The 24,647-nt window shown below is 44.2% G+C and overlaps 15 non-coding genes and 1 pseudogene across 15 annotated transcripts; all 16 read right to left on the bottom strand.

The window, feature by feature from the left end:
• Positions 1–6,476: 6,476 nt before the first annotated feature.
• LOC125735610 (5S ribosomal RNA) lies at positions 6,477–6,595 on the bottom strand. The gene has a single exon (XR_007394904.1). It is a non-coding gene; the product is annotated as a 5S ribosomal RNA (ribosomal RNA).
• A 1,079-nt stretch (positions 6,596–7,674) lies between these two features.
• On the bottom strand, positions 7,675–7,793 carry LOC125735609 (5S ribosomal RNA). The gene has a single exon (XR_007394903.1). It is a non-coding gene; the product is annotated as a 5S ribosomal RNA (ribosomal RNA).
• Positions 7,794–8,874: 1,081 nt separating this feature from the next.
• Positions 8,875–8,993, bottom strand: LOC125736197 (5S ribosomal RNA). The gene has a single exon (XR_007395482.1). It is a non-coding gene; the product is annotated as a 5S ribosomal RNA (ribosomal RNA).
• A 1,079-nt stretch (positions 8,994–10,072) lies between these two features.
• On the bottom strand, positions 10,073–10,191 carry LOC125735241 (5S ribosomal RNA). Its single transcript, XR_007394539.1, has one exon. It is a non-coding gene; the product is annotated as a 5S ribosomal RNA (ribosomal RNA).
• Positions 10,192–11,273: 1,082 nt separating this feature from the next.
• Positions 11,274–11,392, bottom strand: LOC125735607 (5S ribosomal RNA). The gene has a single exon (XR_007394901.1). It is a non-coding gene; the product is annotated as a 5S ribosomal RNA (ribosomal RNA).
• A 1,076-nt stretch (positions 11,393–12,468) lies between these two features.
• On the bottom strand, positions 12,469–12,587 carry LOC125734859 (5S ribosomal RNA). The gene has a single exon (XR_007394162.1). It is a non-coding gene; the product is annotated as a 5S ribosomal RNA (ribosomal RNA).
• A 1,077-nt stretch (positions 12,588–13,664) lies between these two features.
• On the bottom strand, positions 13,665–13,783 carry LOC125734848 (5S ribosomal RNA). The gene has a single exon (XR_007394151.1). It is a non-coding gene; the product is annotated as a 5S ribosomal RNA (ribosomal RNA).
• Positions 13,784–14,864: 1,081 nt separating this feature from the next.
• On the bottom strand, positions 14,865–14,983 carry LOC125733108 (5S ribosomal RNA). Its single transcript, XR_007392465.1, has one exon. It is a non-coding gene; the product is annotated as a 5S ribosomal RNA (ribosomal RNA).
• A 1,074-nt stretch (positions 14,984–16,057) lies between these two features.
• Positions 16,058–16,176, bottom strand: LOC125731738 (5S ribosomal RNA; annotated as a pseudogene).
• A 1,078-nt stretch (positions 16,177–17,254) lies between these two features.
• On the bottom strand, positions 17,255–17,373 carry LOC125730743 (5S ribosomal RNA). Its single transcript, XR_007391035.1, has one exon. It is a non-coding gene; the product is annotated as a 5S ribosomal RNA (ribosomal RNA).
• Positions 17,374–18,450: 1,077 nt separating this feature from the next.
• LOC125730742 (5S ribosomal RNA) lies at positions 18,451–18,569 on the bottom strand. The gene has a single exon (XR_007391034.1). It is a non-coding gene; the product is annotated as a 5S ribosomal RNA (ribosomal RNA).
• A 1,078-nt stretch (positions 18,570–19,647) lies between these two features.
• Positions 19,648–19,766, bottom strand: LOC125735803 (5S ribosomal RNA). The gene has a single exon (XR_007395091.1). It is a non-coding gene; the product is annotated as a 5S ribosomal RNA (ribosomal RNA).
• A 1,078-nt stretch (positions 19,767–20,844) lies between these two features.
• On the bottom strand, positions 20,845–20,963 carry LOC125735792 (5S ribosomal RNA). The gene has a single exon (XR_007395080.1). It is a non-coding gene; the product is annotated as a 5S ribosomal RNA (ribosomal RNA).
• Positions 20,964–22,036: 1,073 nt separating this feature from the next.
• Positions 22,037–22,155, bottom strand: LOC125734443 (5S ribosomal RNA). The gene has a single exon (XR_007393754.1). It is a non-coding gene; the product is annotated as a 5S ribosomal RNA (ribosomal RNA).
• A 1,106-nt stretch (positions 22,156–23,261) lies between these two features.
• Positions 23,262–23,380, bottom strand: LOC125733450 (5S ribosomal RNA). Its single transcript, XR_007392796.1, has one exon. It is a non-coding gene; the product is annotated as a 5S ribosomal RNA (ribosomal RNA).
• Positions 23,381–24,456: 1,076 nt separating this feature from the next.
• On the bottom strand, positions 24,457–24,575 carry LOC125735664 (5S ribosomal RNA). Its single transcript, XR_007394957.1, has one exon. It is a non-coding gene; the product is annotated as a 5S ribosomal RNA (ribosomal RNA).
• Positions 24,576–24,647: the final 72 nt, after the last annotated feature.

The raw sequence follows: 24,647 nt of genomic DNA, 5'->3' as shown, positions 1-24,647 counted from the left end.
CACCAGACCGCTTCTACCACCAGCAAAGAAGTTTCCATCCCTAATTCCTCTGTGATTCCCACTAACCTAAACATTAAGCTGGCATTGAAGGGTGTGAATTACCCCGGCCAATCTGTTCTTTTAAATACAGCTTTTAGCAAGTTTTGAAAGGAGAAGAGCAGAACTTGCTATGCCAATAATATCGAGTCTTCTGTGGCGAAGTGGTTTTTGCATAGAAAACAAAGCGGTCAGTTGAAGAGGAATAATATCAGTACTTTGTTTAAAACTGTGTGTAAAAAGCTGTCTCTTTATCATTAACAATAAGTTGTAAAACGTGAATGGGGAGTGACAGTCTTCAAGTTTGTGAGAAGATCGCGCCCTGGTGGAATAAAGGCACGAACAGCTTACAGCACCTAGAATTACCAGGAAGTATTTAGAGTAAAACGATTTCTAAAAGCTGCCTTTAGGAATGAGAGAAAAAAAAAAAATATATATATAAAATAGTAAAATGGAAAGGGAGTGATAGATTTAAATTAATCGTGAAGTGGAGCGCCCCCTGTATAAAGTAAAAGTGAGAAAGGCTTACAGCACCTGGTATTCCCAGGAGGTCTCCCATCCAAGTACAACAACAACAACAACAAATTTATTTTTATATAGCGCATTATCACAACATTACATTGTCTCAAAGCGCTTTACAGTATCCTCACCCAAAGCCCCCAGTGAGTAAGCCATAGGCGACAGTGGCAAGGAAAAACTCCCTAGAAGGAAGAAACCTTGAGAGGGACCAGACTCAAAGGGGAAGCCCATCCTCCAGGGGCCGGCAGGGATAGTCAAATAGAGAGAGCCGAAGCCGAGTCTTCTTCCAATTGCCAGGCAACCAGAGGTAAGGCAGCGGGTCATACACGGAAGAACAGAACGGCGAGCTGGATGCAGGGACGTCACTGGTGGTGGTCGGGTGTGCTGGATATCTTGATAGATTGAGGTCTCCAGGCATCACCCCCAGGAGGAGTAGGGGAAATAAAATGTACAATTAGGCATAGTAGAGGAGGCTATTGGCAGTGCTAAAAGCTAGGTGAGTACAATATGAAGTGCAATCTGCAAGCTCCGGCAGATATGGCTATGGCAGCATCAGTAGGAGGGAGAGGCAAGTGGGAATGCCGGCATGGGGAGTCCCTGAAATGTCAGCACTCCAGTTCCACAAGAGATTGCAAAGCTAGAGTGACAGCACTGACAATCCAGTTCATCCAAAGCCAATGGCACCGATCCCCACCCAGCTCTACACCTCACACTACAGGTCTGACTGGGAGTGAAGAGTTAGCTAGGGCTAGAACTAGTGTCCCTATACGCTAAACTAAACAGGTGTGTTTTTAGTCTGGACTTGAATATTGAGAGTGAACCTGAAACCCGCACATCCGGTGGAAGACCATTCCACAGCAGAGGAGCTTTGTAGGAGAAAGCTCTGCAGCCTGCCGTAGCTCTTTCTACCCTAGGCACTAACAGATATCCCATGGCTTGAGAGCGAAGCAAGCGTGGAGGGTTGTATGTGGTCAGCAGTTCACTAAGGTATTCTGGTGCAAGGCCATTTAGTGCTTTATAAGTTAATAGCAGTATTTTATAGTCAATTCGAGACTTAACTGGCAGCCAATGAAGAGAGGATAAGACCGGTGTAATATGATCAAATTTTTTAGTGTTTGTTAGAACTCTGGCTGCAGCATTCTGTACCATCTGAAGTTTATGCAAGGATCCAGACGGGCAACCCGATAGGAGGGCATTACAGTAATCCAGTCTGGAACTTACGAAGGCATGTATTAGTTTTTCTGCATCATTAAGTGAGAGCATCTTACGAAGCTTGGCTATGTTCCGTAGATGATAAAATGCAGTTCTAGTAATACTTCTTATGTGAGCATCAAAGCATAGATCTGAATCGACAAGAACGCCAAGATTTCTAACTACCATGTTAGGTTGTGTAGGAAGGTTACCAACGTTGAGGTGGTGGAACTTATTTCTAGCAGCCTTGGGACCAATTACCAGAACTTCTGTTTTTTCTGTGTTTAACATAAGGAAATTTTTTGCCATCCAGCACTGGATATCTAATAGACAGTCTTCTAACCGAGATAGCAGTGATATATCATCAGGGTTAACAGATATGTACAACTGTGTATCATCTGCATAACAATGAAACCCAATACCATGATTTCTAATAATGTTACCAAGAGGTAGCATGTATAGGGTAAACAGTAGCGGGCCCAGGACTGATCCCTGTGGGACACCATATTCAACTTTAGTGGCCTTGGATGATTCATTGTTCACATGGGCATACTGATAGCGATCAGACAAATATGAGCGGAACCAAGAGAGCGCTGTCCCTGTAATGCCAACTACACCTTCTAACCGGTCCAAGAGGATATTATGGTCCACAGTATCGAACGCTGCAGTTAAATCTAGCAATACCAACAGAGATACACAGCCACGGTCAGAAGCCACAAGTAGATCATTCATTACTTTGACTAGAGCAGTTTCTGTGCTATGGTTTGGTCTAAAGCCAGACTGATATAATTCATTGGCATTAGTTTTTTGTAGGAAAGAGGACAACTGACGAACTACAACCTTTTCCATGATCTTTGAAATGAAAGGAAGATTTGAGATAGGTCTATAGTTTCCTAAAACACTGGGTTCAAGATTTGGTTTCTTTAGGACGGGTCTGATAACAGCCATTTTAAAAGGTTTTGGAACATATCCAAGCCTAAGAGAAGAGTTTAACACATTTAACACGGTAGTGCCAATCTGTGGTGCAATTTCCTTGAAGAATTTTGTAGGAATTGGGTCTACAAGGCTAGTAGAGGATTTACAGGAGAAAATTAAGCTCAAAAGTTCTGAGTGTGTAATAGGAATGAATGATTCAAAGGTCTCATTATTGGTAGGCATAAGACTAGCAGGAGGCAGGCAGCCGTAAGTAGGTAAAGGTGTGCACTGTATAGTCTGTCTAATTGTAGTTATCTTACCATTAAAAAATGTAAGAAAGTCATCACTCTTAAGAGCTTGTGGGATTTGCAAGTTTAATGAGGAATTCTGTGTTATCCTAGCCACGGATTCAAATAGGAATTTAGGATTGGTTTTGTTCATGTCTATTAATCTGGAGAGATACACAGACCGAGCAGTTACTAGTGCTTGTCTGTATTTAGAGAGGCTCTCTTTCCAGGCAGATTTGAAAACTTCCAGTTTAGTTGAGCGCCATTTTCGCTCTAGCTTGCGTGATGCCTGTTTGAGTTCACGTGTATTATCAGAGTACCAGGGGGCAGGTTTGTTATTGCTATGCTTTATACTCCTAAGTGGAGCCACAAGATCTAGAGTGCTGCGAAGGGATTTTTCCATGTTTGAAGTTGCCTGTTCAAGTTCATTTACACACGATGCTTCAGATGTAAGGCTAAAGGGCTGTGGAAGTTGTTTCATAAATGTTGTTGTAGTTAGTGCCTTAATAGAACGTCTGATTCTATACTTTGGAGTGGTGGTCAACAGGAGGCTATACTGGATTTCAAATGTTAACAAGTAATGATCTGAGAGCAGAGGACTCTGTGGCATAATAGACACATGTTCTACCAGGATGCCATGACTAATGATCAAATCAAGGGTATGGTTACAGACATGAGTAGGCCCGACTACATTCTGACATACACCTACAGAGTCAAGAATAGCTGCAAACGCTGTTTTTAAAGGATCATTATCCTTCTCCATATGAATGTTAAAATCACCCACAATAACGGCTTTGTCAGTACTGACCACCAGGTTTGTTAAAAAATCAGCAAATTCCTTAAGAAAATCACTGTACGGCCCAGGCGGTCTATACACAATAACCATGGTGATTTGGGGTGATGAACTAGAAAGAGATGAGCCAGCAAGGCTAAGAACAAGAGTTTCAAATGTGCTGAAACTCACACCACATTTCTCAGACACTCCTAAGTTGGACTGAAAAATTGCAGCAACACCACCACCTTTGCGATTTGGTCGCGGGTTATGCTTATAACTGTATTCCGCTGGAGTAGATTCATTTAGTGCCATGAATTCATCTGGTTTAAGCCAGGTCTCAGTAAGGCACAGGGCACCAAGACTAAAATCAGTAATTATTTCATTTATTAATAGTGCTTTAGGGGCCAGTGATCTTATATTCAGAAGTCCAAGTTTAAGTTTAAATATTGCATCACAACTGTTTTCTAGTAACGGATTCATTGTGATTTTAATTAAGTTATTATGGCACACTCCACGGTGGAATAGTCCTCCATGATTAGAGACGCGGGGAGCAGACACAGTCTCAATGAAATGAACCCTAGGCGACGACTCTAAGCGACTAGCAGGCGGTCGGTTATGCCGGTTTGCCTGCCGCCTGGACTTGGCTCTAGTTAGTCAGCGATTTGCCTGTAGACTACGAGCTATGCTTTTAGACAGGAGGTCGGCACCAGCCCGCGAGGGGTGAATACCGTCCCTCTTCAAAAGCCCAGGCCTACCCCAGAACATCCTCCAGTTGTCTATATAACCTACACCATTTATCGGGCACCATTCCGACAGCCAGCGATGTAGCGACGATAATCTGCTGTACATTTCATCGCCACGTCTAGCAGGGATGGGGCCAGAGCACGTTACTGACACACACATCTTCTTCGCAATGTTGCACACCTCTTTAAAATTTGCCTTTGTGATCTCCGATTGCCTCAATCGGACATCATTAGTGCCGACGTGGATAACTATCTGAGAGTATTTACGTTTACTTTTAGCCAGCACTTTTAAATTTGCCGAGATGTCGGTCGCTCTGGCACCCGGGAGACAATTTACAATGGTCGCTGGAGTCGCTACTCTCACGTTTCTTAGAATAGAATCACCAATTATTAGAGCACTTTCAACAGGCGTCTCAGTGGGAGTTTCACTGAGTGGGGAGAACCTGTTGGAAACGCGGATAGGCGAATGGTGCCGGTGTAAGTTTGGTTTGGATTTGCGACTATGCCGCCGGGTCGTCACCCACTCGCCTTGCTGCGAAGGCTCTGCTGCCGGAGCAGGGGGAGACTTACTGGCTATCGCGGACATATCCGGAGCCGCTAACACTGAGTCAATAAAACTCTCATTCTCCTGAATGTTATGTAACGTCCGGATACGTCCCTCTAACACTACAATCTTCTCCGTCAGTCTAGCGACTAACTGACACTTCTCACATGTATAAATACCGCTAATGACTGGAGAAGAATAGCTAAACATATTACACTCAGAACACGGAACAGTAGACATGGCGTTGTACTTACGTAAACTGAGGCTGTAAGGCTGGAAGCACCTTCTTAATTGAACGAAGATCGTGGGTCTAACCAGACCCTACCCTGCTTGGCTTCCGAGATCAGACGAGATGGGGCGTGTTCAGGGTGGTATGGCCATAAGCGAGGGATCCTACCAAAAACAGCCCTTTTGCATTACACGCGTCTATACATGCCAGTTAGTCCCATTGGATCCTACTCCTGGTTTTTTTTTTTTTTTTTATCTGACTCACACTGCAGCCCCACCATCCAATCGGCAGCGCCGGACCCACACCAAACATTCACCAAACTACTCAGCCGGCAGCCTACCACAATTATTCCATTCTTTCCGCATCCGCACACTTCCTTCTTTTTAACTCCTTTTCACTACCGCACAGGGTAATCGCCGCACGTCCCCCGCCGGCAAACATTACTCCTTTGCCTACTGCATGTAGGCTTCTCTTAACGACCCTCTGTTATCAACTCCGCTAACAGCCACAAAATCTCCGCCGCACGAAGCCCACTGGTAGCTGCTGAATCACATGCTTCCCCAAAACGTCGCGCTGTCAGAACACTGGGAGCTACACACACCAACAAGTCCATACTGCAGGCTGCAGCCAGAACAATTTTCTACATTCAAACATCGACGGCCTCTTCTCTCTAAAAATTCACCAGACCGCTTCTACCACCAGCAAAGAAGTTTCCATCCCTAATTCCTCTGTGATTCCCACTAACCTAAACATTAAGCTGGCATTGAAGGGTGTGAATTACCCCGGCCAATCTGTTCTTTTAAATACAGCTTTTAGCAAGTTTTGAAAGGAGAAGAGCAGAACTTGCTATGCCAATAATATCGAGTCTTCTGTGGCGAAGTGGTTTTTGCATAGAAAACAAAGCGGTCAGTTGAAGAGGAATAATGTCAGTACTTTGTTTAAAACTGTGTGTAAAAAGCTGTCTCTTTATCATTAACAATAAGTTGTAAAACGTGAATGGGGAGTGACAGTCTTCAAGTTTGTGAGAAGATCGCGCCCTGGTGGAATAAAGGCACGAACAGCTTACAGCACCTAGAATTACTAGGAAGTATTTAGAGTAAAACGATTTCTAAAAGCTGCCTTTAGGAATGAGAGAAAAAAAATATATATATATATAAAATAGTAAAATGGAAGGGGAGTGATAGATTTAAATTAATCGTGAAGTGGAGCGCCCCCTGTATAAATTAAAAGTGAGAAAAGCTTACAGCACCTGGTATTCCCAGGTGGTCTCCCATCCAAGTACTAACCAGAACCTACCCTGCTTAGCTTCTGAGATCAGACGAGATCGGGCGTGTTCAGGGTGGTATGGCCGTAAGCGGAAGATGCTACCAAAAACAGCCCTTTTGCATTACAAGCGTCTATACATGCCAGTTAGTCCCATTGGATCCTACTCCTGGTTTTTTTTTTTTTTTATCTGACTCACACTGCAGCCCCACCATCCAATCGGCAGCGCCGGACCCACACCAAACATTCACCAAACTACTCAGCCGGCAGCCTACCACAATTATTCCATTCTTTCCGCATCCGCACACTTCCTTCTTTTTAACTCCTTTTCACTACCGCACAGGGTAATCGCCGCACGTCCCCCGCCGGCAAACATTACTCCTTTGCCTACTGCATGCAGGCTTCTCTTAACGACCCTCTGTTATCAACTCCGCTAACAGCCACAAAATCTCCGCCGCACGAAGCCCACTGGTAGCTGCTGAATCACATGCTTCCCCAAAACGTCGCGCTGTCAGAACACTGGGAGCTACACACACCAACAAGTCCATACTGCAGGCTGCAGCCAGAACAATTTTCTACATTCAAACATCGACGGCCTCTTCTCTCTAAAAATTCACCAGACCGCTTCTACCACCAGCAAAGAAGTTTCCATCCCTAATTCCTCTGTGATTCCCACTAACCTAAACATTAAGCTGGCATTGAAGGGTGTGAATTACCCCGGCCAATCTGTTCTTTTAAATACAGCTTTTAGCAAGTTTTGAAAGGAGAAGAGCAGAACTTGCTATGCCAATAATATCGAGTCTTCTGTGGCGAAGTGGTTTTTGCATAGAAAACAAAGCGGTCAGTTGAAGAGGAATAATGTCAGTACTTTGTTTAAAACTGTGTGTAAAAAGCTGTCTCTTTATCATTAACAATAAGTTGTAAAACGTGAATGGGGAGTGACAGTCTTCAAGTTTGTGAGAAGATCGCGCCCTGGTGGAATAAAGGCACGAACAGCTTACAGCACCTAGAATTACTAGGAAGTATTTAGAGTAAAACGATTTCTAAAAGCTGCCTTTAGGAATGAGAGAAAAAAAATATATATATATATAAAATAGTAAAATGGAAGGGGAGTGATAGATTTAAATTAATCGTGAAGTGGAGCGCCCCCTGTATAAATTAAAAGTGAGAAAAGCTTACAGCACCTGGTATTCCCAGGTGGTCTCCCATCCAAGTACTAACCAGAACCTACCCTGCTTAGCTTCTGAGATCAGACGAGATCGGGCGTGTTCAGGGTGGTATGGCCGTAAGCGGAAGATGCTACCAAAAACAGCCCTTTTGCATTACAAGCGTCTATACATGCCAGTTAGTCCCATTGGATCCTACTCCTGGTTTTTTTTTTTTTTTTTATCTGACTCACACTGCAGCCCCACCATCCAATCGGCAGCGCCGGACCCACACCAAACATTCACCAAACTACTCAGCCGGCAGCCTACCACAATTATTCCATTCTTTCCGCATCCGCACACTTCCTTCTTTTTAACTCCTTTTCACTACCGCACAGGGTAATCGCCGCACGTCCCCCGCCGGCAAACATTACTCCTTTGCCTACTGCATGCAGGCTTCTCTTAACGACCCTCTGTTATCAACTCCGCTAACAGCCACAAAATCTCCGCCGCACGAAGCCCACTGGTAGCTGCTGAATCACATGCTTCCCCAAAACGTCGCGCTGTCAGAACACTGGGAGCTACACACACCAACAAGTCCATACTGCAGGCTGCAGCCAGAACAATTTTCTACATTCAAACATCGACGGCCTCTTCTCTCTAAAAATTCACCAGACCGCTTCTACCACCAGCAAAGAAGTTTCCATCCCTAATTCCTCTGTGATTCCCACTAACCTAAACATTAAGCTGGCATTGAAGGGTGTGAATTACCCCGGCCAATCTGTTCTTTTAAATACAGCTTTTAGCAAGTTTTGAAAGGAGAAGAGCAGAACTTGCTATGCCAATAATATCGAGTCTTCTGTGGCGAAGTGGTTTTTGCATAGAAAACAAAGCGGTCAGTTGAAGAGGAATAATGTCAGTACTTTGTTTAAAACTGTGTGTAAAAAGCTGTCTCTTTATCATTAACAATAAGTTGTAAAACGTGAATGGGGAGTGACAGTCTTCAAGTTTGTGAGAAGATCGCGCCCTGGTGGAATAAAGGCACGAACAGCTTACAGCACCTAGAATTACTAGGAAGTATTTAGAGTAAAACGATTTCTAAAAGCTGCCTTTAGGAATGAGAGAAAAAAAATATATATATATATAAAATAGTAAAATGGAAGGGGAGTGATAGATTTAAATTAATCGTGAAGTGGAGCGCCCCCTGTATAAATTAAAAGTGAGAAAGGCTTACAGCACCTGGTATTCCCAGGTGGTCTCCCATCCAAGTACTAACCAGAACCTACCCTGCTTAGCTTCTGAGATCAGACGAGATCGGGCATGTTCAGGGTGGTATGGCCGTAAGCGGAAGATGCTATCAAAAACAGCCCTTTTGCATTACAAGCGTCTATACATGCCAGTTAGTCCCATTGGATCCTACTCCTGGTTTTTTTTTTTTTTTTTATCTGACTCACACTGCAGCACCACCATCCAATCGGCAGCGCCGGACCCACACCAAACATTCACCAAACTACTCAGCCGGCAGCCTACCACAATTATTCCATTCTTTCCGCATCCGCACACTTCCTTCTTTTTAACTCCTTTTCACTACCGCACAGGTTAATCGCCGCACGTCCCCCGCCGGCAAACATTACTCCTTTGCCTACTGCATGCAGGCTTCTCTTAACGACCCTCTGTTATCAACTCCGCTAACAGCCACAAAATCTCCGCCGCACGAAGCCCACTGGTAGCTGCTGAATCACATGCTTCCCCAAAACGTCGCGCTGTCAGAACACTGGGAGCTACACACACCAACAAGTCCATACTGCAGGCTGCAGCCAGAACAATTTTCTACATTCAAACATCGACGGCCTCTTCTCTCTAAAAATTCACCAGACTGCTTCTACCACCAGCAAAGAAGTTTCCATCCCTAATTCCTCTGTGATTCCCACTAACCTAAACATTAAGCTGGCATTGAAGGGTGTGAATTACCCCGGCCAATCTGTTCTTTTAAATACAGCTTTTAGCAAGTTTTGAAAGGAGAAGAGCAGAACTTGCTATGCCAATAATATTGAGTCTTCTGTGGCGAAGTGGTTTTTGCATAGAAAACAAAGCGGTCAGTTGAAGAGGAAAAATATCAGTACTTTGTTTAAAACTGTGTGTAAAAAGCTGTCTCTTTATCATTAACAATAAGTTGTAAAACGTGAATGGGGAGTGACAGTCTTCAAGTTTGTGAGAAGATCGCGCCCTGGTGGAATAAAGGCACGAACAGCTTACAGCACCTAGAATTACTAGGAAGTATTTAGAGTAAAACGATTTCTAAAAGCTGCCTTTAGGAATGAAAGAAAAAATATATATATATATAAAATAGTAAAACGGAAGGGGAGTGATAGATTTAAATTAATCGTGAAGTGGAGCGCCCCCTGTATAAAGTAAAAGTGAGAAAAGCTTACAGCACCTGGTATTCCCAGGAGGTCTCCCATCCAAGTACTAACCAGACCCTACCCTGCTTGGCTTTCGAGATCGGATGAGATCGGGCGTGTTCAGGGTGGTATGGCCATAAGTGAGAGACGCTACCAAAAACAGCCCTTTTGCATTACACGCGTCTATACATGCCAGTTAGTCCCATTGGATCCTACTCCTGTTTTTTTTTTTTTTTTTTTATCTGACTCACACTGCAGCCCCACCATCCAATCGGCAGCGCCGGACCCACACCAAACATTCACCAAACTACTCAGCCGGCAGCCTACCACAATTATTCCATTCTTTCCGCATCCGCACACTTCCTTCTTTTTAACTCCTTTTCACTACCGCACAGGGTAATCGCCGCACGTCCCCCGCCGGCAAACATTACTCCTTTGCCTACTGCATGTAGGCTTCTCTTAACGACCCTCTGTTATCAACTCCGCTAACAGCCACAAAATCTCCGCCGCACGAAGCCCACTGGTAGCTGCTGAATCACATGCTTCCCCAAAACGTCGCGCTGTCAGAACACTGGGAGCTACACACACCAACAAGTCCATACTGCAGGCTGCAGCCAGAACAATTTTCTACATTCAAACATCGACGGCCTCTTCTCTCTAAAAATTCACCAGACCGCTTCTACCACCAGCAAAGAAGTTTCCATCCCTAATTCCTCTGTGATTCCCACTAACCTAAACATTAAGCTGGCATTGAAGGGTGTGAATTACCCTGGCCAATCTGTTCTTTTAAATACAGCTTTTAGCAAGTTTTGAAAGGAGAAGAGCAGAACTTGCTATGCCAATAATATCGAGTCTTCTGTGGCGAAGTGGTTTTTGCATAGAAAACAAAGCGGTCAGTTGAAGAGGAATAATGTCAGTACTTTGTTTAAAACTGTGTGTAAAAAGCTGTCTCTTTATCATTAACAATAAGTTGTAAAACGTGAATGGGGAGTGACAGTCTTCAAGTTTGTGAGAAGATCGCGTCCTGGTGGAATAAAGGCACGAACAGCTTACAGCACCTAGAATTACTAGGAAGTATTTAGAGTAAAACGATTTCTAAAAGCTGCCTTTAGGAATGAGAGAAAAAAAATATATATATATATAAAATAGTAAAATGGAAGGGGAGTGATAGATTTAAATTAATCGTGAAGTGGAGCGCCCCCTGTATAAATTAAAAGTGAGAAAAGCTTACAGCACCTGGTATTCCCAGGTGGTCTCCCATCCAAGTACTAACCAGAACCTACCCTGCTTAGCTTCTGAGATCAGACGAGATCGGGCGTGTTCAGGGTGGTATGGCCGTAAGCGGAAGATGCTACCAAAAACAGCCCTTTTGCATTACACGCGTCTATACATGCCAGTTAGTCCCATTGGATCCTACTCCTGGTTTTTTTTTTTTTTTATCTGACTCACACTGCAGCACCACCATCCAATCGGCAGCGCCGGACCCACACCAAACATTCACCAAACTACTCAGCCGGCAGCCTACCACAATTATTCCATTCTTTCCGCATCCGCACACTTCCTTCTTTTTAACTCCTTTTCACTACCGCACAGGTTAATCGCCGCACGTCCCCCGCCGGCAAACATTACTCCTTTGCCTACTGCATGCAGGCTTCTCTTAACGACCCTCTGTTATCAACTCCGCTAACAGCCACAAAATCTCCGCCGCACGAAGCCCACTGGTAGCTGCTGAATCACATGCTTCCCCAAAACGTCGCGCTGTCAGAACACTGGGAGCTACACACACCAACAAGTCCATACTGCAGGCTGCAGCCAGAACAATTTTCTACATTCAAACATCGACGGCCTCTTCTCTCTAAAAATTCACCAGACTGCTTCTACCACCAGCAAAGAAGTTTCCATCCCTAATTCCTCTGTGATTCCCACTAACCTAAACATTAAGCTGGCATTGAAGGGTGTGAATTACCCCGGCCAATCTGTTCTTTTAAATACAGCTTTTAGCAAGTTTTGAAAGGAGAAGAGCAGAACTTGCTATGCCAATAATATTGAGTCTTCTGTGGCGAAGTGGTTTTTGCATAGAAAACAAAGCGGTCAGTTGAAGAGGAAAAATATCAGTACTTTGTTTAAAACTGTGTGTAAAAAGCTGTCTCTTTATCATTAACAATAAGTTGTAAAACGTGAATGGGGAGTGACAGTCTTCAAGTTTGTGAGAAGATCGCGCCCTGGTGGAATAAAGGCACGAACAGCTTACAGCACCTAGAATTACTAGGAAGTATTTGGAGTAAAACGGTGTGTAAAAGCTGCCTTTATGAATGAGAGAAAAATATATATATATATAAAATAGTAAAATGGAAGGGGAGTGATAGATTTAAATTAATCGTGAAGTGGAGCGCCCCCTGTATAAAGTAAAAGTGAGAAAAGCTTACAGCACCTGGTATTCCCAGGAGGTCTCCCATCCAAGTACTAACCAGACCCTACCCTGCTTGGCTTCCGAGATCGGATGAGATCGGGTGTGTTCAGGGTGGTATGGCCATAAGCGAGAGACGCGACCAAAAACAGCCCTTTTGCATTACACGCGTCTATACATGCCAGTTAGTCCCATTGGATCCTACTCCTGGTTTTTTTTTTTTTTTTATCTGACTCACACTGCAGCACCACCATCCAATCGGCAGCGCCGGACCCACACCAAACATTCACCAAACTACTCAGCCGGCAGCCTACCACAATTATTCCATTCTTTCCGCATCCACACACTTCCTTCTTTTTAACTCCTTTTCACTACCGCACAGGTTAATCGCCGCACGTCCCCCGCCGGCAAACATTACTCCTTTGCCTACTGCATGCAGGCTTCTCTTAACGACCCTCTGTTATCAACTCCGCTAACAGCCACAAAATCTCCGCCGCACGAAGCCCACTGGTAGCTGCTGAATCACATGCTTCCCCAAAACGTCGCGCTGTCAGAACACTGGGAGCTACACACACCAACAAGTCCATACTGCAGGCTGCAGCCAGAACAATTTTCTACATTCAAACATCGACGGCCTCTTCTCTCTAAAAATTCACCAGACCGCTTCTACCACCAGCAAAGAAGTTTCCATCCCTAATTCCTCTGTGATTCCCACTAACCTAAACATTAAGCTGGCATTGAAGGGTGTGAATTACCCCGGCCAATCTGTTCTTTTAAATACAGCTTTTAGCAAGTTTTGAAAGGAGAAGAGCAGAACTTGCTATGCCAATAATATTGAGTCTTCTGTGGCGAAGTGGTTTTTGCATAGAAAACAAAGCGGTCAGTTGAAGAGGAAAAATATCAGTACTTTGTTTAAAACTGTGTGTAAAAAGCTGTCTCTTTATCATTAACAATAAGTTGTAAAACGTGAATGGGGAGAAACAGTCTTCAAGTTTGTGAGAAGATCGCGCCCTGGTGGAATAAAGGCACGAACAGCTTACAGCACCTAGAATTACCAGGAAGTATTTGGAGTAAAACGGTGTGTAAAAGCTGCCTTTATGAATGAGAGAAAAATATATATATATATAAAATAGTAAAATGGAAGGGGAGTGATAGATTTAAATTAATCGTGAAGTGGAGCGCCCCCTGTATAAAGTAAAAGTGAGAAAAGCTTACAGCACCTGGTATTCCCAGGAGGTCTCCCATCCAAGTACTAACCAGACCCTACCCTGCTTGGCTTCCGAGATCGGATGAGATCGGGTGTGTTCAGGGTGGTATGGCCATAAGCGAGAGACGCGACCAAAAACAGCCCTTTTGCATTACACGCCTCTATACATGCCAGTTGGTCCCATTGGATCCTACTCCTGGTTTTTTTTTTTTTTTTTATCTGACTCACACTGCAGCACCACCATCCAATCGGCAGCGCCGGACCCACACCAAACATTCACCAAACTACTCAGCCGGCAGCCTACCACAATTATTCCATTCTTTCCGCATCCGCACACTTCCTTCTTTTTAACTCCTTTTCACTACCGCACAGGTTAATCGCCGCACGTCCCCCGCCGGCAAACATTACTCCTTTGCCTACTGCATGCAGGCTTCTCTTAACGACCCTCTGTTATCAACTCCGCTAACAGCCACAAAATCTCCGCCGCACGAAGCCCACTGGTAGCTGCTGAATCACATGCTTCCCCAAAACGTCGCGCTGTCAGAACACTGGGAGCTACACACACCAACAAGTCCATACTGCAGGCTGCAGCCAGAACAATTTTCTACATTCAAACATCGACGGCCTCTTCTCTCTAAAAATTCACCAGACCGCTTCTACCACCAGCAAAGAAGTTTCCATCCCTAATTCCTCTGTGATTCCCACTAACCTAAACATTAAGCTGGCATTGAAGGGTGTGAATTACCCCGGCCAATCTGTTCTTTTAAATACAGCTTTTAGCAAGTTTTGAAAGGAGAAGAGCAGAACTTGCTATGCCAATAATATCGAGTCTTCTGTGGCGAAGTGGTTTCATGCATAGAAAACAAAGCGGTCAGTTGAAGAGGAATAATATCAGTACTTTGTTTAAAACTGTGTGTAAAAAGCTGTCTCTTTATCATTAACAATAAGTTGTAAAACGTGAATGGGGAGTGACAGTCTTCAAGTTTGTGAGAAGATCGCGCCCTGGTGGAATAAAGGCACGAACAGCTTACAGCACCTAGAATTACCAGGAAGTATTTGGAGTAAAACGGTGTGTAAAAGCTGCCTTTATGAATGAGAGAAAAATATATATATATGTATAAAATAGTAAAATGGAAGGGGAGTGATAGATTTAAATTAATCGTGAAGTGGAGCGCCCCCTGTATAAAGTAAAAGTGAGAAAAGCTTACAGCACCTGGTATTCCCAGGAGGTCTCCCATCCAAGTACTAACCAGACCCTACCCTGCTTAGCTTCCGAGATCAGACGAGATCGGGCGTGTTCAGGGTGGTATGGCCGTAAGTGAGAGATGCTACCAAAAACAGCCCTTTTGCATTACACGCCTCTATACATGCCAGTTAGTCCCATTGGATCCTACTCCTGTTTTTTTTTTTTTTTTATCTGACTCACACTGCAGCCCCACCATCCAATCGGCAGCGCCGGACCCACACCAAACATTCACCAAACTACTCAGCCGGCAGCCTACCACAATTATTCCATTCTTTCCGCATCCGCACACTTCCTTCTTTTTAACTCCTTTTCACTACCGCACAGGTTAATCGCCGCACGTCCCCCGCCGGCAAACATTACTCCTTTGCCTACTGCATGCAGGCTTCCCTTAACGACCCTCTGTTATCAACTCCGCTAACAGCCACAAAATCTCCGCCGCACGAAGCCCACTGGTAGCTGCTGAATCACGCTTCCCCAAAACGTCGCGCTGTCAGAACACTGGGAGCTACACACACCAACAAGTCCATAATGCAGGCTGCAGCCAGAACAATTTTCTACATTCAAACATCGACGGCCTCTTCTCTCTAAAAATTCACCAGACCGCTTCTACCACCAGCAAAGAAGTTTCCATCCCTAATTCCTCTGTGACTCCCACTAACCTAAACATTAAGCTGGCATTGAAGGGTGTGAATTACCCCGGCCAATCTGTTCTTTTAAATACAGCTTTTAGCAAGTTTTGAAAGGAGAAGAGCAGAACTTGCTATGCCAATAATATCGAGTCTTCTGTGGCGAAGTGGTTTTTGCATAGAAAACAAAGCGGTCAGTTGAAGAGGAATAATATCAGTACTTTGTTTAAAACTGTGTGTAAAAAGCTGTCTCTTTATCATTAACAATAAGTTGTAAAACGTGAATGGGGAGTGGCAGTCTTCAAGTTTGTGAGAAGATCGCGCCCTGGTGGAATAAAGGCACGAACAGCTTAGAGCACCTTGAATTACCAGGAAGTATTTAGAGTAAAACGGTGTGTAAAAGCTACCTTTATGAATGAGAGAAAAATATATATATATATAAAATAGTAAAATGGAAGGGGAGTGATAGATTTAAATTAATCGTTAAGTGGAGCGCCCCCTGTATAAAGTTAAAGTGAAAAAAGCTTACAGCACCTGGTATTCCCAGGATGTCTCCCATCCAAGTACTAACCAGACCCTACCCTGCGTAGCTTACGAGATCAGATGAGATCAGGCGTGTTCAGGGTGGTATAGCCATAAGCGAGAGACGCTACCAAAAACAGCCCTTTTGCATTACACGCGTCTATACATGCCAGTTAGTCCCATTGGATCCTACTCCTGGTTTTTTTTTTTTTTTTTATCTGACTCACACTGCAGCACCACCATCCAATCGGCAGCGCCGGACCCACACCAAACATTCACCAAACTACTCAGCCGGCAGCCTACCACAATTATTCCATTCTTTCCGCATCCGCACACTTCCTTCTTTTTAACTCCTTTTCACTACCGCACAGGTTAATCGCCGCACGTCCCCCGCCGGCAAACATTACTCCTTTGCCTACTGCATGCAGGCTTCTCTTAACGACCCTCTGTTATCAACTCCGCTAACAGCCACAAAATCTCCGCCGCACGAAGCCCACTGGTAGCTGCTGAATCACATGCTTCCCCAAAACGTCGCGCTGTCAGAACACTGGGAGCTACACACACCAACAAGTCTATACTGCAGGCTGCAGCCAGAACAATTTTCTACATTCAAACATCGACGGCCTCTTCTCTCTAAAAATTCACCAGACCGCTTCTTCCACCAGCAAAGAAGTTTCCATCCCTAATTCCTCTGTGATTCCCACTAACCTAAACATTAAGCTGGCATTGAAGGGTGTGAATTACCCCGGCCAATCTGTTCTTTTAAATACAGCTTTTAGCAAGTTTTGAAAGGAGAAGAGCAGAACTTGCTATGCCAATAATATCGAGTCTTCTGTGGCGAAGTGGTTTTTGCATAGAAAACAAAGCGGTCAGTTGAAGAGGAATAATATCAGTACTTTGTTTAAAACTGTGTGTAAAAAGCTGTCTCTTTATCATTAACAATAAGTTGTAAAACGTGAATGGGGAGTGATAGTCTTCAAGTTTGTGAGAAGATCGCGCCCTGGTGGAATAAAGGCACGAACAGCTTACAGCACCTAGAATTACAAGGAAGTATTTAGAGTAAAACGGTTTCTAAAAGCTGCCTTTATGAATGAGAGAAAAATATATATATATATAAAATAGTAAAATGGAAGGGGAGTGATAGATTTAAATTAATCGTTAAGTGGAGCGCCCCCTGTATAAAGTAAAAGTGAGAAAAGCTTACAGCACCTGGTATTCCCAGGAGGTCTCCCATCCAAGTACTAACCAGACCCTACCCTGCGTAGCTTACGAGATCAGATGAGATCAGGCGTGTTCAGGGTGGTATAGCCATAAGCGAGAGACGCTACCAAAAACAGCCCTTTTGCATTACACGCGTCTATACATGCCAGTTAGTCCCATTGGATCCTACTCCTGGTTTTTTTTTTTTTTTTATCTGACTCACACTGCAGCACCACCATCCAATCGGCAGCGCCGGACCCACACCAAACATTCACCAAACTACTCAGCCGGCAGCCTACCACAATTATTCCATTCTTTCCGCATCCGCACACTTCCTTCTTTTTAACTCCTTTTCACTACCGCACAGGTTAATCGCCGCACGTCCCCCGCCGGCAAACATTACTCCTTTGCCTACTGCATGCAGGCTTCTCTTAACGACCCTCTGTTATCAACTCCGCTAACAGCCACAAAATCTCCGCCGCACGAAGCCCACTGGTAGCTGCTGAATCACATGCTTCCCCAAAACGTCGCGCTGTCAGAACACTGGGAGCTACACACACCAACAAGTCTATACTGCAGGCTGCAGCCAGAACAATTTTCTACATTCAAACATCGACGGCCTCTTCTCTCTAAAAATTCACCAGACCGCTTCTTCCACCAGCAAAGAAGTTTCCATCCCTAATTCCTCTGTGATTCCCACTAACCTAAACATTAAGCTGGCATTGAAGGGTGTGAATTACCCCGGCCAATCTGTTCTTTTAAATACAGCTTTTAGCAAGTTTTGAAAGGAGAAGAGCAGAACTTGCTATGCCAATAATATCGAGTCTTCTGTGGCGAAGTGGTTTTTGCATAGAAAACAAAGCGGTCAGTTGAAGAGGAATAATATCAGTACTTTGTTTAAAACTGTGTGTAAAAAGCTGTCTCTTTATCATTAACAATAAGTTGTAAAACGTGAATGGGGAGTGATAGTCTTCAAGTTTGTGAGAAGATCGCGCCCTGGTGGAATAAAGGCACGAACAGCTTACAGCACCTAGAATTACAAGGAAGTATTTAGAGTAAAACGGTTTCTAAAAGCTGCCTTTATGAATGAGAGAAAAATATATATATATATAAAATAGTAAAATGGAAGGGGAGTGATAGATTTAAATTAATCGTTAAGTGGAGCGCCCCCTGTATAAAGTAAAAGTGAGAAAAGCTTACAGCACCTGGTATTCCCAGGAGGTCTCCCATCCAAGTACTAACCAGACCCTACCCTGCGTAGCTTACGAGATCAGATGAGATCAGGCGTGTTCAGGGTGGTATAGCCATAAGCGAGAGACGCTACCAAAAACAGCCCTTTTGCATTACACGCGTCTATACATGCCAGTTAGTCCCATTGGATCCTACTAATGTTCTTTTTTTTTTTTTTATCTGACTCACACTGCAGCCCCACCATCCAATCGGCAGCGCCGGACCCACACCAAACATTCACCAAACTACTCAGCCGGCAGCCTACCACAATTATTCCATTCTTTCCGCATCCGCACACTTCCTTCTTTTTAACTCCTTTTCACTACCGCACAGGTTAATCGCCGCACGTCCCCCGCCGGCAAACATTACTCCTTTGCCTACTGCATGCAGGCTTCTCTTAACGACCCTCTGTTATCAACTCCGCTAACAGCCACAAAATCTCCGCCGCACGAAGCCCACTGGTAGCTGCTGAATCACATGCTTCCCCAAAACGTCGCGCTGTCAGAACACTGGGAGCTACACACACCAACAAGTCTATACTGCAGGCTGCAGCCAGAACAATTTTCTACATTCAAACATCGACGGCCTCTTCTCTCTAAAAATTCACCAGACCGCTTCTTCCACCAGCAAAGAAGTTTCCATCCCTAATTCCTCTGTGATTCCCACTAACCTAAACATTAAGCTGGCATTGAAGGGTGTGAATTACCCCGGCCAATCTGTTCTTTTAAATACAGCTTTTAGCAAGTTTTGAAAGGAGAAGAGCAGAACTTGCTATGCCAATAATATCGAGTCTTCTGTGGCGAAGTGGTTTTTGCATAGAAAACAAAGCGGTCAGTTGAAGAGGAATAATATCAGTACTTTGTTTAAAACTGTGTGTAAAAAGCTGTCTCTTTATCATTAACAATAAGTTGTAAAACGTGAATGGGGAGTGATAGTCTTCAAGTTTGTGAGAAGATCGCGCCCTGGTGGAATAAAGGCACGAACAGCTTACAGCACCTAGAATTACAAGGAAGTATTTAGAGTAAAACGGTTTCTAAAAGCTGCCTTTATGAATGAGAGAAAAAATATATATATATATAAAATAGTAAAATGGAAGGGGAGTGATAGATTTAAATTAATCGTGAAGTGGAGCGCCCCCTGTATAAAGTAAAAGTGAGAAAAGCTTACAGCACCTGGTATTCCCAGGTGGTCTCCCATCCAAGTACTAACCAGACCCTACCCTGCTTAGCTTCCGAGATCAGACGAGATCGGGCGTGTTCAGGGTGGTATGGCCGTAAGCGAGAGATGCTACCAAAAACAGCCCTTTTGCATTACACGCCTCTATACATGCCAGTTGGTCCCATTGGATCCTACTAATGTTCTTTTTTTTTTTTTTATCTGACTCACACTGCAGCCCCACCATCCAATCGGCAGCGCCGGACCCACACCAAACATTCACCAAACTACTCAGCCGGCAGCCTACCACAATTATTCCATTCTTTCCGCATCCGCACACTTCCTTCTTTTTAACTCCTTTTCACTACCGCAAAGGTTTATCGCCGCACGTCCCCCGCCGGCAAACATTACTCCTTTGCCTACTGCATGCAGGCTTCTCTTAACGACCCTCTGTTATCAACTCCGCTAACAGCCACAAAATCTCCGCCGCACGAAGCCCACTGGTAGCTGCTGAATCACATGCTTCCCCAAAACGTCGCGCTGTCAGAACACTGGGAGCTACACACACCAACAAGTCTATACTGCAGGCTGCAGCCAGAACAATTTTCTACATTCAAACATCGACGGCCTCTTCTCTCTAAAAATTCACCAGACCGCTTCTTCCACCAGCAAAGAAGTTTCCATCCCTAATTCCTCTGTGATTCCCACTAACCTAAACATTAAGCTGGCATTGAAGGGTGTGAATTACCCCGGCCAATCTGTTCTTTTAAATACAGCTTTTAGCAAGTTTTGAAAGGAGAAGAGCAGAACTTGCTATGCCAATAATATCGAGTCTTCTGTGGCGAAGTGGTTTTTGCATAGAAAACAAAGCGGTCAGTTGAAGAGGAATAATATCAGTACTTTGTTTAAAACTGTGTGTAAAAAGCTGTCTCTTTATCATTAACAATAAGTTGTAAAACGTGAATGGGGAGTGATAGTCTTCAAGTTTGTGAGAAGATCGCGCCCTGGTGGAATAAAGGCACGAACAGCTTACAGCACCTAGAATTACAAGGAAGTATTTAGAGTAAAACGGTTTCTAAAAGCTGCCTTTATGAATGAGAGAAAAAATATATATATATATAAAATAGTAAAATGGAAGGGGAGTGATAGATTTAAATTAATCGTGAAGTGGAGCGCCCCCTGTATAAAGTAAAAGTGAGAAAAGCTTACAGCACCTGGTATTCCCAGGTGGTCTCCCATCCAAGTACTAACCAGACCCTACCCTGCTTAGCTTCCGAGATCAGACGAGATCGGGCGTGTTCAGGGTGGTATGGCCGTAAGCGAGAGATGCTACCAAAAACAGCCCTTTTGCATTACACGCCTCTATACATGCCAGTTGGTCCCATTGGATCCTACTAATGTTCTTTTTTTTTTTTTTTATCTGACTCACACTGCAGCCCCACCATCCAATCGGCAGCGCCGGACCCACACCAAACATTCACCAAACTACTCAGCCGGCAGCCTACCACAATTATTCCATTCTTTCCGCATCCGCACACTTCCTTCTTTTTAACTCCTTTTCACTACCGCACAGGTTAATCGCCGCACGTCCCCCGCCGGCAAACATTACTCCTTTGCCTACTGCATGCAGGCTTCTCTTAACGACCCTCTGTTATCAACTCCGCTAACAGCCACAAAATCTCCGCCGCATGAAGCCCACTGGTAGTTGCTAAATAACATGCTTCCCCAAAACGTCGCGCTGTCAGAACACTGGGAGCTACACACACGAACAAGTCCATACTGCAGGCTGCAGCCAGAACAATTTTCTACATTCAAACATCGACGGCCTCTTCTCTCTAAAAATTCACCAGACCGCTTCTACCACCAGCAAAGAAGTTTCCATCCCTAATTCCTCTGTGATTCCCACTAACCTAAACATTAATCTGGCATTGAAGGGTGTGAATTACCCCGGCCAATCTGTTCTTTTAAATACAGCTTTTAGCAAGTTTTGAAAGGAGAAGAGCAGAACTTGCTATGCCAATAATATCGAGTCTTCTGTGGCGAAGTGGTTTTTGCATAGAAAACAAAGCGGTCAGTTGAAGAGGAATAATATCAGTACTTTGTTTAAAACTGTGTGTAAAAAGCTGTCTCTTTATTATTAACAATAAGTTGTAAAACGTGAATGGGGAGTGACAGTCTTCAAGTTTGTGAGAAGATCGTGCCCTGGTGGAATAAAGGCACGAACAGCTTACAGCACCTAGAATTACCAGGCAGTATTTAGAGTAAAACGTGTGTAAAAGCTGCCTTCATGAATGAGAGAAAAAAGAAATATATAAAATAGTAAAATGGAAGGGGAGTGATAGATTTAAATTAATCGTGAGGTGGAGTGCCCCCTGAAAAAGTAAAAGTGAGAAAAGCTTACAGCACCTGGTATTCCCAGGTGGTTTCCCATCCAAGTACTAACCAGACCCTAGCCTGCTTAGCTTCCGAGATCAGACGAGATCGGGCGCGTTCAGGGTGGTATGGCCGTAAGCGAGAGACACTACCAAAAATAGCCCTTTTGCATTACACGCGTCTATACATGCCAGTTATTCCCATTGGATCCTACGCCTGTTTTTTTTTTTTTTTTATCTGACTCACACTGCAGCACCACCATCCAATCGGCAGAACCGGACCCACACCAAACATTCACCAAACTACTCATCCGGCAGCCTACCACAATTATTCCATTCTTTCCGCATCCGCACAGTTCCTTCTCTTTAACTCCTTTTCACTACCGCACAGGTTAATTGCCGCACGTCCCCCGCCGGCAAACATTACTCCTTTGTCTACCTCATGCAGGCTTCTCTTAACAACCCTCTGTTATCAACTCCGCTAACAGCCACAAAATCTCTGCCGCACGAAGCCCACTGGTAGCTGCTGAATCACATGCTTCCCCAAAACGTCGCGCTGTCAGAACACTGGGAGCTACACACACCAACAAGTCCATACTGCGGGCTGCAGCCAGAACAATTTTCTACATTCAAACATCGACGGCCTCTTCTCTCTAAAAATTCACCAGACCGCTTCTACCACCAGCAAAGAAGTTTCCATCCCTAATTCCTCTGTGACTCCCACTAACCTAAACATTAAGCTGGCATTGAAGGGTGTGAATTACCCCGGCCAACCTGCTCTTTTAAATACAGCTTTTAGCAAGTTTTGAAAGGAGGAGAAGAGCAGATAATATGCCAATAATATCGAATATTCTGTGGCGAAGTGGTTTTTGCATAGAAAACAAAGCGGTCAGTTGAAGAGGAATAATATCAGTACTTTGTTTAAAACTGTGTGTAAAAAGCTGTTTCTTTATCATTAACAATAAGTTGTAAAACGTGAATGGGGAGTGACAGTCTTCAAGTTTGTGAGAAGATCGCGCCCTGGTGGAATAAAGGCACGAACAGCTTACAGCACCTAGAATTACAAGGAAGTATTTAGAGTAAAACGGTTTCTAAAAGCTGCCTTTAGGAATGAGAGAAAAAAAAAAAAATATATATATATATATATATATATATATATATATATAAAATAGTAAAATGGAAGGGGAGTGATAGATTTAAATTAATCGTGAAGTGGAGCGCCCCCTGTATAAAGTAAAAGTGAGAAAAGCTTACAGCACCTGGTATTCCCAGGTGGTCTCCCATCCAAATACTAACCAGACCCTACCCTGCTTAGCTTCCGAGATCAGACGAGATCGGGCGTGTTCAGGGTGGTATGGCCGTAAGCGAGACATGCTACCAAAAACAGCCCTTTTGCATTACACGCGTCTATACATGCCAGTTAGTCCCATTGGATCCTACTCCTGGTTTTTTTTTTTTTATCTGACTCACACTGCAGCCCCACCATCCAATCGGCAGCGCCGGACCCACACCAAACATTCACCAAACTACTCAGCCGGCAGCCTACCACAATTATTCCATTCTTTCCGCATCCGTACACTTCCTTCTTTTTAACTCCTTTTCACTACCGCACAGGTTAATCGCCGCACGTCCCCCGCCGGCAAACATTACTCCTTTGCCTACTGCATGCAGGCTTCTCTTAACGACCCTCTGTTATCAACTCCGCTAACAGCCACAAAATCTCCGCCACACGAAGCCCACTGGTAGCTGCTGAATCACATGCTTCCCCAAAACGTCGCGCTGTCAGAACACTGGGAGCTACACACACCAACAAGTCCATACTGCAGGCTGCAGCCAGAACAATTTTCTACATTCAAACATCGACGGCCTCTTCTCTCTAAAAATTCACCAGACCGCTTCTACCACCAGCAAAGAAGTTTCCATCCCTAATTCCTCTGTGATTCCCACTAACCTAAACATTAAGCTGCTACTGAAGGGTGTGAATTACCCCGGCCAATCTGTTCTTTTAAATACAGCTTTTAGCAAGTTTTGAAAGGAGAAGAGCAGAACTTGCTATGCCAATAATATCGAGTCTTCTGTGGCGAAGTGGTTTTTGCATAGAAAACAAAGCGGTCAGTTGAAGAGGAATAATATCAGTACTTTGTTTAAAACTGTGTGTAAAAAGCTGTTTCTTTATCATTAACAATAAGTTGTAAAACGTGAATGGGGAGTGACAGTCTTCAAGTTTGTGAGAAGATCGCGCCCTGGTGGAATAAAGGCACGAACAGCTTACAGCACCTAGAATTACAAGGAAGTATTTAGAGTAAAACGGTTTCTAAAAGCTGCCTTTATGAATGAGAGAAAAAAATATATATATATATAAAATAGTAAAATGGAAGGGGAGTGATAGATTTAAATTAATCGTGAAGTGGAGCGCCCCCTGTATAAAGTAAAAGTGAGAAAAGCTTACAGCACCTGGTATTTCCAGGTGGTCTCCCATCCAAGTACTAACCAGACCCTACCCTGCTTAGTTTCCGAGATCAGACGAGATCGGGCGTGTTCAGGGTGGTATGGCCGTAAGCGAGAGATGCTACCAAAAACAGCCCTTTTGCATTACACGCGTCTATACATGCCAGTTAGTCCCATTGGATCCT

This window comes from Brienomyrus brachyistius, chromosome 2 (genome assembly GCF_023856365.1).
Source record: "Brienomyrus brachyistius isolate T26 chromosome 2, BBRACH_0.4, whole genome shotgun sequence".
Classification (NCBI taxonomy): domain Eukaryota; kingdom Metazoa; phylum Chordata; class Actinopteri; order Osteoglossiformes; family Mormyridae; genus Brienomyrus; species Brienomyrus brachyistius.
The sequence above is the reverse complement of the archived record's forward strand: the minus strand, read 5'-3'. Positions and strand labels throughout refer to the sequence as shown.